This window comes from Pinus tabuliformis, chromosome 5_2 (assembly GCF_031772625.1).
Source record: "Pinus tabuliformis cultivar Carrire ecotype Pingquan chromosome 5_2, CPIR1, whole genome shotgun sequence".
NCBI lineage: Eukaryota > Viridiplantae > Streptophyta > Pinopsida > Pinales > Pinaceae > Pinus > Pinus tabuliformis.
In genome coordinates, this window is record NC_142306.1 from 371,731,115 (window position 1) to 371,740,931 (window position 9,817).

The window sequence follows — 9,817 nt, forward strand, 5'->3', positions numbered from 1 at the left end:
AATTTCCAATTTTCGACAAGGATTCCTTAGTCCAAAGTTCAATTGGCAAGCCTGGCAGCTTAAGCCAGATATAGTTGTTTTGGGGGGTGCATCGAAGGGGATTGAAACCAATAAACCATCTGTGTAAAGCTAGAAAACTCTTGTCCCAAACCCATGGTCTAGCCAGGATAATCTCCAAATCACGGACCCGAAGAAAATGAAAACTATACCAATTGTTCATGAGGCGAACTATGGTCGGGATATATCCCAGTAGGGGAGTCCATTTTGAAGCAATCCAGGTTCGAACTTGAGCATCTTCCATAGTTGGAAAATGCCAACGTCCAACCAGGGCCCTCTTTTGTAAGCTAGCAATTCTATCAGATAAAAAAGGACCATCCAAGTTGATAGCAGCAAGAGGCAAAGATGATTTAACAGGACGCGAGTTTTTACAACGCTTAGGATAACCCTGACCATCGTCCAAAGGAACCTGTTTAGGAAGAAAGTGGGGAATGATCTCATCAGCCAGAGTGGATTTCCAATCAGGATTGTGTTCTGATCTGTCATAGGACATCTCTGCTACCATGGTGGCCCGCACCATGCCGACGCGACAGATGCATCAAATAAAGATTCCATAAAATGTAGACGGACACAGCCCCACAAGAGACTGAAACAGTAATCCCAAAAAGATAGAGAAAAGGACAAAAGACCTCCAGGGTTTAATGAAAAGTAGATAGCATACAGAGTCAGAAAGAGTAAAGGTCAAAGCTGAATAAAGGGTCTAATGTACGAGAGGTACGAATGATGGAAATCCAAGTAAGTAGAAGGAATGACGGCCTACGGATCCATCAAAATTTGGATACCAAATCACAGGAACCTTCCCTTTCTGACAACGAGAAGGAAGGATGGATCAATGTGTAGTGTGACGAACATGGAAAACCTCATAGATGGCAGCACTCATTGAATGAGAAGAGGAAAAAATCTCCACAAACATACGTCATGGCCAACCTTCAAGCCGGAAAGGAATTCAAACCAAAAAAACGGTACCGGAAAAACCAGTTACACCATGGCCAGAAGAAGGATGAATTTCAGGAAGAAATGTCCGGACAAATAATGCAACAACAGTAGAATTCACAGATACACCACCATGGACCAATCTTAATTCGGAAATCTGTACAGGGTTTGGTTATAACAAAGAATTTCTTAAAGTAACTAATGGGAGCCCATAACCAACTGAGAGAAATAGTCCAAAACATGAGAGCCCGATATTGAGGAATAGGATAACTAGATATGGACAGATACAAGGCTTAATGAAAGAAGTTAAAAATAAAACCCATGCCTTACAGATATCATTGTTGTAGGATATAAGACGATGAAAACCATATTATCATATCAAAAACATTTTGAAAACTATTGAACATATTAGCAGTCGGAAAGTCTATGTGATAGCAGAAAGTAGACAAAGAGATCTTATCGTGTACTGGCCTCTAACACCGAGCATCCTTCGAGGGCAATAGCACTGCAGAAACCACATGCCGACTAGCACCAGACCTCAAACTCGATGTGTGATATTTCATAGAGAAGACTGAACGACCCAAAGGAATTTGATATGCCAGGAGAAAGATATGAGAAAACACAGAAGATAAGGACATTTTTAGGTCAGAGGCAAGGAAAAAAACTCAGAAAAAAATCAGATAGCTACATCCCAGGAGTGAGAATCCAAGGTCATATGAGATATGACAGAGAAACCAGAATCAAATTGTCGAGAATGTAGACAATCTTCCCCTGCACAGGGGGGCGTAGAGAAGAAAACTTAACCAAACCTCTTCCAGATGTATGGAGTGATAATATAAGGAGGAGAGATTTACCATGGGCCTGACACGTCGCAGGGACAGGAGGCGAAAACGAAATGTGTCATGGAAACATGAGAGCTAAACAGAGGGCAGGTGGAGAAAAGCATGAACATGTCAAATAGTAATGTAGCTAGGCATGCTAGGATACCATCTCAATGAGCAACGATTGGAGCAGATATAGGCACATTCAGGAAAACGATTGTTGGTCGGCGAAAAGGAACACATCTCTGGTTGGTCGCCATCGCGGCGCTCTTTCCCCGGACTCCTCAGGACATGGTATGGTTTACAACTTGTAATAGTTAACTAAGTTAAGTTGACTTAGTTAACTTAGGAATTTCGAGTTGGAAGTCTTTCTGTAGTCATGTATTTGTTCTCCCGAAGTTTTAGGGGTCCAGTATGAGTTTAAATTGAGTTGGAATTTAGATCACTCAGTTTACTGAGTTATGTTCAGTTAAATTAGTTCCAAACTATTTCTGGAACTAATAGAGGACTAACGGTCATTTGGTGCACTAGTGCATCCACTAATCTTACTCTAGTTAACTCCTTCATCAGAAACTCATGCATGTTAGTTCAAAGAAAGACCCGGTTGAGACTAGAGTGCAGGGATAGTGTACCATCAGTTGTATGATTGACTGAGTTGTAAATATCATGCATGCAATCAGAGAAGAACCTAATTTTGGATTGTGCAGTTATGGATGAGGAATTTCCCTTTAAATATGGGCTAATTCTCTTAGGAATTGTGCAAAGAATTAGAATCTTGCAGGCTTGGAAATTTGGCTAAGTATTGGCCAAAGGAAGTCATTAGGAAGAGGATAGGAAATACTTGTGCAGGTTAAGCTCAAGGTTGAGCAGAGCATATTCTACTCATCCAAATTCTTTGACCAAGGGCGCAAGGAAATAGGGGCTTGGAGAGTAGCAGAAGAGGCTAAGGTTTGGCTTGAGCTTGCTTCTGAGTTGGGAGATTGATCACACTGAGCACTGGGATTGTTCTTGTGAGAACAAGCATTGTATTATCATCTTGGATTTATGATGTATGCAATACAGATTCCCCAGATACTTATTGTGTTATGTGCCATTGATTTGTCTTCCTCTTGCTATTATTGTTTTCATCGATCTATTGGCTTTTGTTGATTGAAAGTAGAAATAGATTCTTGTCTTTTTCTTTAGTACATTGCATGAGCTTGTGAATCTACAAGATTTTCTACACCCCGAACTTAACAACTCAAGTCTCCTCATTAAATAAGAAGATAAAAACTCAGTTGTTTGTTTGTTTGTTTGTTTTTTTTATTTTATAATTAATTAATTTATTTTTATTTTATTTTATTATTTATTTATTTATTTCGGTTTTGTTTTCTCTTTATTTTTTTTCCAGGATCAAATCAATTAGTTGCCACTATAACCCAAAGGTATATTCAATAGTCTACAAGATACATAAACAAATAAATTATGGCTTAGCACAGGATAAGATATCTTAAAACACATATACACTTTACAATTCTCATTCTCAAGGAGTATATACCCTTCTAACCTTATCTTGGCATACCAAGTCTTATCAAATATTTAAATTTGAAAATACAAAACTTAAATCCTCAACACTTACGTTATATCCTTCAGGGAAAACTTTAAGGATGGAAAATTATCTTCAAGTTAAAACATTGGTGAATCTCACTAGTCCCTAATATGACAACTACAAAATGTTTATTCCTTCAGGGAAAACTTTAAGGATGAAAAATTATCTTGATCTTTAAAAAAATTGGTGAATCTCACTAGTCCCTAATATGTAAACTATAAAATGTTTATTGATATACTTGTAAAATTATTCAAATTTATAATGCTTTTATGTATATTCTCTATATAACGTTGGCGATTTTTAAGGTAAAATAATTTTATATTTTAAAATTTGGGCAAATCATTTTTAGAAAAATGGAAATTGGCGAATCGTTTTTTTGGAAAAATCATGGAAAATTAGCCCACCTACGAATATTAACCCCTAAAATTTTCCATGTCATCCTTCAACCTTTATCTATACGTGACACAATCCTTTCATTGACTCCATGGTCCCTTCCATATATCCACCTATTTTTTTAATACTGTTATAAATTAAATACCTTCGTATTACATGAGATATTTATGATTAGATGTTTCAAACTAATAAAGATAGGGGAGTCACTTCCTAGATCTAATGCAACATATATTAATGGTAGCATGAGGGTTCTTTAAAGCACATGAGAACTAGATAGGGAAGGAGATCCATTCATTTACTCCCTCTTAGATGATGTGAAAGAAATCACTCATGAATATTCTTGGGTTTAGAACTCCAACAAATTTCATGATGATAGGGACTTGGGATGGGAAAAGATACCAGTAATAGATTATCTTGTGGGGAATGTAGAATTTTTTTAGGTTGGAGAGTTTGTTGGCCAACAACTCTCTATGAATTTGATGAATGGTTATTTCCCTACTTCAAATCTAACCCCCACTATGGATAAAATAGGGATGGGAATGATGAGACCACTCAGGTTTAATAACAAATGTGTCAAATGCAAGTCATAGGAGATTACTCTAGTCTTGGGAGAATGGGTAAAGCTCAATGAAATTCTAGATATGGAATAGGTAGCCCTAGTGGGGAATTTTAATAGAAAATTCAATAGTGGGAATCGTTAAATGATGGGTTGCAAAAAATTTCATGGCTCTTTTAGGTTATGAGCCCAAAAGTACATTGTTCGCTCAGGAATGGATGCAATAGGTAAAGAACTTAGCAAAATATGCCAACAAGATCCTCCTTTCCCACTGTAATTAGGGGTTCTTATCCATCTTCCTCAAGAAATTGAGGGAATATTTTGATATACAGTCTAAAAAGATTAAAATCATCCCAGTATGGGTTCAACTTCTAAGATTTCCTCTTATTCTCCGATTCAAGGAGGTTTTTCAGGATACATGCAATTTCTTGTCATTTTTGTATGAAGTTGATAATTTGTTTCACATCACCAACTATTTTTGAATGACATGAATTTTGGTAGGAATAAATGTATCCAAGGGTTTGGAAAATTCCATAAGAGATGCTACAATTTTTCAACAATAAATGTATTATAATAGCACCCCCTTCATGACATTCCTAGGTAAATCTAGGAACAAATTGGTCCTGAGTCTCTAACCACTAGTAATGGATCCAAAAAGATAAGAAAGTTGAGGAGAAAACTATTATTGTCCCCTATAACTCACCCTTATGGATGAACTACAAACCATATCCTAGCTAGTCAATCAATAAGAGGAAGATACCAAAATACATTCATCAAACTGTAAAGATGGATGGAAAACACTTAATTTCAAAGAGGAAGATACCAAAATCCATTCACCAAGCCCTAAGAATGCGCAAGATTGATGGAAAACACTCCATTTCAAGTAAGAAACCATTTTCCTCCCGCTCTACCACTCATTCTATTGATTTGGCACTTCAATTTGATTTATTAGGATCATTGTTGTTTATTCTAGAGGGGCTTATAGAAGAGAACTTCATACATTCCAACATCAAAGGAACATAGCGTGAAAGTTCACATGCAATAATTCCAATAAGTAAATGGGTAGTTTACAACGTGAAATATACCCTTTAGTGAGCCTAAATTATTGTATTATATTTAAAATTTGTAAAGGTAAATCAAAATAAAAAATAAAACAACAATTTTTATAATCAAGATTTCTCATACCTGAAATTTAAGTATATCTAAAATTTGTAAAGGAAAATAAGAATAAAATAAAATAAAAACATTTTTTAATTAAGATTTTTCATTGTTGGATAGTAAGAATGAGGTTAAATAAAAGGTAAAAAAATTATATCAATTTTGAAAAAATATTTTTTTGATAAGATAAAAAATAATGAATATAGATGAAAATAAATATTTGAACATGTATTTGAATTTGGATATTTAGAAAACATCCACTTTATGTTGGGATGAATTTGCTAACACTTTAGAGTAAACTAAAATCTATTTGTGTATATTTGATAATAATGTCCTAATACATTTTTCACACATTATGTTTAGATAATCTGATTAGTTGGGATTTTTAAGGTGAAAAGATGAACTTGATAGATTCTTCATCATTAATTGCTTTAAAAAATCATTAAAATAACAATATCTAGACTACCATATATACAATGAAAATTTAATAAGAATAATATTTTAAACTACTGAAATATGTAAGTGTTGGAAACCAGGACAATACTTGGGGGAGGCGAGGGGTGAATCAATATTGTAGGATTTTTTACCAAGTGAAAACTTTATTTTAATTTGTGCAAGAATATTGGGACACCAATAAATATTTCAACAATTAATTTAAATAAGCATAACAGGAATCAATATCAACAATCTCAATGGAACACACGAAGAACAAATTATTTTGGCTTCTTGCTAATTATATGTACTTGTCTTCATATCTCCCAACAGGGTAATAATGTTCCTTAAAAACATCACAAAAAGAGTCCCAAGAGGGTGTGACTAAAAATACTGAACCCATAGCTCAATAAATTTCTCACTAGTCCTGACATGCGGGTGGCCTTAGGGTCTGAAAAAGTAATCTTTTCTCTATCGGAAAAATTATGGATTGGAAAATATCCTTCTAGCCGATTTAACCATTTATTTAGAGCATTTGCATCTATTCAGCCTTTAAATATGGGAATGTCAAAATTAACTTGTACCTTAAAGGGGGCAGTGCCTCCAAAGTGATTGTTGGATGAAGATGCTTAGCCCATTGGTATCCGCTAAAGGATCTGGGAAAAGTTGCCCATCATCTTGATCCTCTGACACCCGAGGGATTCTTCGAGAAACAATTTGAAAAGATCTCATACTCCCTTGTCTTTCTTTTCTTCTTCCATGGGAGGCCTTTGAGGTCGGTGAGGACAATCTTGCAAGGGTTCAACAAGTTCGAGTCCCAACTCCTTATAGCCCAACCTCGTTGGTGACATGCATGAAAAAATAGAGAAAGAGCATACTTCTTTGATACCACTGATCTAGATTATGGAGAAATGAAATGAAATACAAATTTAAATATAAAACATAGAGATGTAGTGAAATAAGACTTCAATTAATAAAATAGAAAATGTTGAAAACTATTTACATGCATAATGAAAGCAAACTAGCTCGGGTGATGGTAGCTTATCTTTGAGAAGAGATGTGATGACTACATGCCTTCTGAATTGTGTTACAATGGGGCTTTATGGAATTTTTTATCATGAAGAAACAATGAGAAACCCTAAACATCCAAAAACCTAACCCTAGAAGGTGAAGCGCCGAAAGGTATGGGCATCAATGGGGTGACTTGGAACATCAACTTCCTGAGGTCATAACTTTGTCATACTATCTTCGTTTAGAACACATGATATCCCCTTAGAAAGGTTTGTCCGAGCACAACAAATTTTGACTACAAACATTGTTAACGACTCACGTTTTCCCATTTCCCCAAAAATCATCATTCAAGGCCTCAAAACAACTTTGGAAGTTTAGGACCCAAAAACTGCCAAAGATAAAAAAAACTATCGAAATAGGAAACTATGCTGAAAAATAGGAAATTGATAGGAAAAAGTGTTGGGGTCTAAGTGGAATAGGAGGGTGGCCACCAATATCCACCTGAATCAACCTACCTACACTTATAAGTGCAATGACATCATATCTACGGTGAGTTGGCTTGAACTCCATGAAAAACTCCTAGATTTGTCAATTAGCCTTTTCTTATGTTTGGAAATTCGACCTCCATGAATAATAAATTAAACCTCTTATGCAAAATAAAATGATCAACTTGGGTGGATTTAGAACCGCCGAAACCAATTGTAACCAGCTAGGTTGTATATCTCAACACTGAAACTGGGAAATATTAGGAGTTTCTCCCTCACACCATAAGCTACTTGAGCTCTTGAAATAATTATCAAAATATTAATACTCAACCATAACCTTTTCCCTCAAGCCTCATTTTTATTTTATAGTTGTTTTTATTCCTCAAAATACCATGGGTCGTTGAAATGCCAGGGTCAATACCATGGGCCATCAAAATATCATGGGCTTCTTTTTATTTTTATTTTTTTCAACAAAATAGGTAAGGATATTTATATTAATAAAAGATTGAAAATGGGACCAAAACCTTTACATCTAGTATCTAAAACAAAAATAAGATCTTTATTAAACAAAATGTTTACATCAACCATGATTGTTAAACTTTTATAACAAAACAAGTGTTCACTGTAAACTTTACAGAACGTTCCAAGAAAAAAATAAAATTTGCACACCAACATTACAAGGCTAGATAAAGGATAAAAAAACTACTGGTCAAATCCCCATCAGATATGTAGATGAAATCACCATGAGGCATTGTTGTTAATATCTGAATCCCGAGCACGTTGAGTTCTTCTTCTATCCACGTGAGCACCAAAAACATCACCACGAGCTGTCGTTCTTCTCACTTGGGAGGTTGAAACCTATAGAACCACCATACGAGCACTCAGCTGATGGATTTATTCCCAATCCTATCCAAGGAATCTTCCATATCAACAGGGTGCACCAAAAGCTTGGACTCAACAAAAAGTTGGAATGAATTCCTCTAATGCTTAATCATGTCTTCAAGGGTGGTGATTGAGGAAACCAAAGCTTGGGTGGAGCCCAAGAGTTTATCAATAATATCTAAGGCCTAATAAAGCCCTAAAGGTCTAAGAAACTGGTCATCCTACCTGAAACACAAACCTGCAAATAAGTTCCCACTAGTCCCAAGTGAATCTTGAGGAGAGGAAAAGACCAAAACACCACAACCCAGAACCATAGCACAAGCCATTCTGAGACCATTTAATCTAGATATCAGTGAATTTCTTGCAAGGACAAGAAGAAGATGACTTGAGCCCAACACGGGATGGGAGAATTAAATCCATAGTCATGTGCGCGAGGGAAGACACCACAACTAAATCATTCTGTAATAAATTGAAACCATGGGAGTATAAATGGAAAATACTGCATAGGATGGACAAGGTTGACGTTATATGCCACCTTTTTGTTGGGAAGTGCCACTGGGTGATATTCACGCATGACAAAGATTGGGAAAAGGAAGTATCCAACCATAGAAGGTGGGTCTGGCAACCCACTAACATATGAAGAAAGAAACCTCTTGACGAACCCATTAAGACGAATGTCCAGGGAGAAGGAAAGGGATATCACTCCCCAATGATCCAATTACTAAATAGGATGAGAGGCATGAGGAGATTGGATAAGGGCTCAATCTATTGTTGATTTCAATGATACTTTGGTTTGATTCTTCTCCTTGTTTTTCCATCCCATCAATTTCGCATTAAATCTCTGAGAACATGGTAGAAATCCACCTTCTCAAATTGAGATAATGAGGCTTAGATTCTTCAAACAAGAGGTGGGGACTTAGAACAAATATCTATTTTGGCTCTAGTCAATTGGTGGATAACTAACATAGAGTCACCAAAGACAATGATTTGAGAAATTCTTTATTCACTAGCAAGCTCCAATCCTTTCCAAAGAGCTAGCTATTCAACTTGATTATTTGTCACCATTCCAAGACCCCATGCAAATTTCAATACAACTTTTTCATCAGGGCCAAGTATGACCCCTCCACCTCCTGCCCCCTCTTCCTTTTTTCTTTTTTAATAAAGTGACTTTATAAGTTTTATTTCTCAATTAAATCAAAAGTCGGTTATAATCCCCAATTTAATTTAATTACTCACTATGACATTAAATAATTAAATTAATTGTCTCTTGTCACTTGTTCTTGAAAAGGGACATTACAAGAGGCCCCTTTTTTCATCTGAATAACTCTTGGCATGGAGATATATTTTTCAAACAATCCCTTGGGAGGAAAACATCAAGCCAACCACCTAGGTGTGCCTTGATTACTAGAAATACAATAGAAATGGCATCTATGTATTTGATCCACCATTTGTTAGTTTATGATGGGATGCCAAATTTTTCTCAAACTCCAACCATCATCCT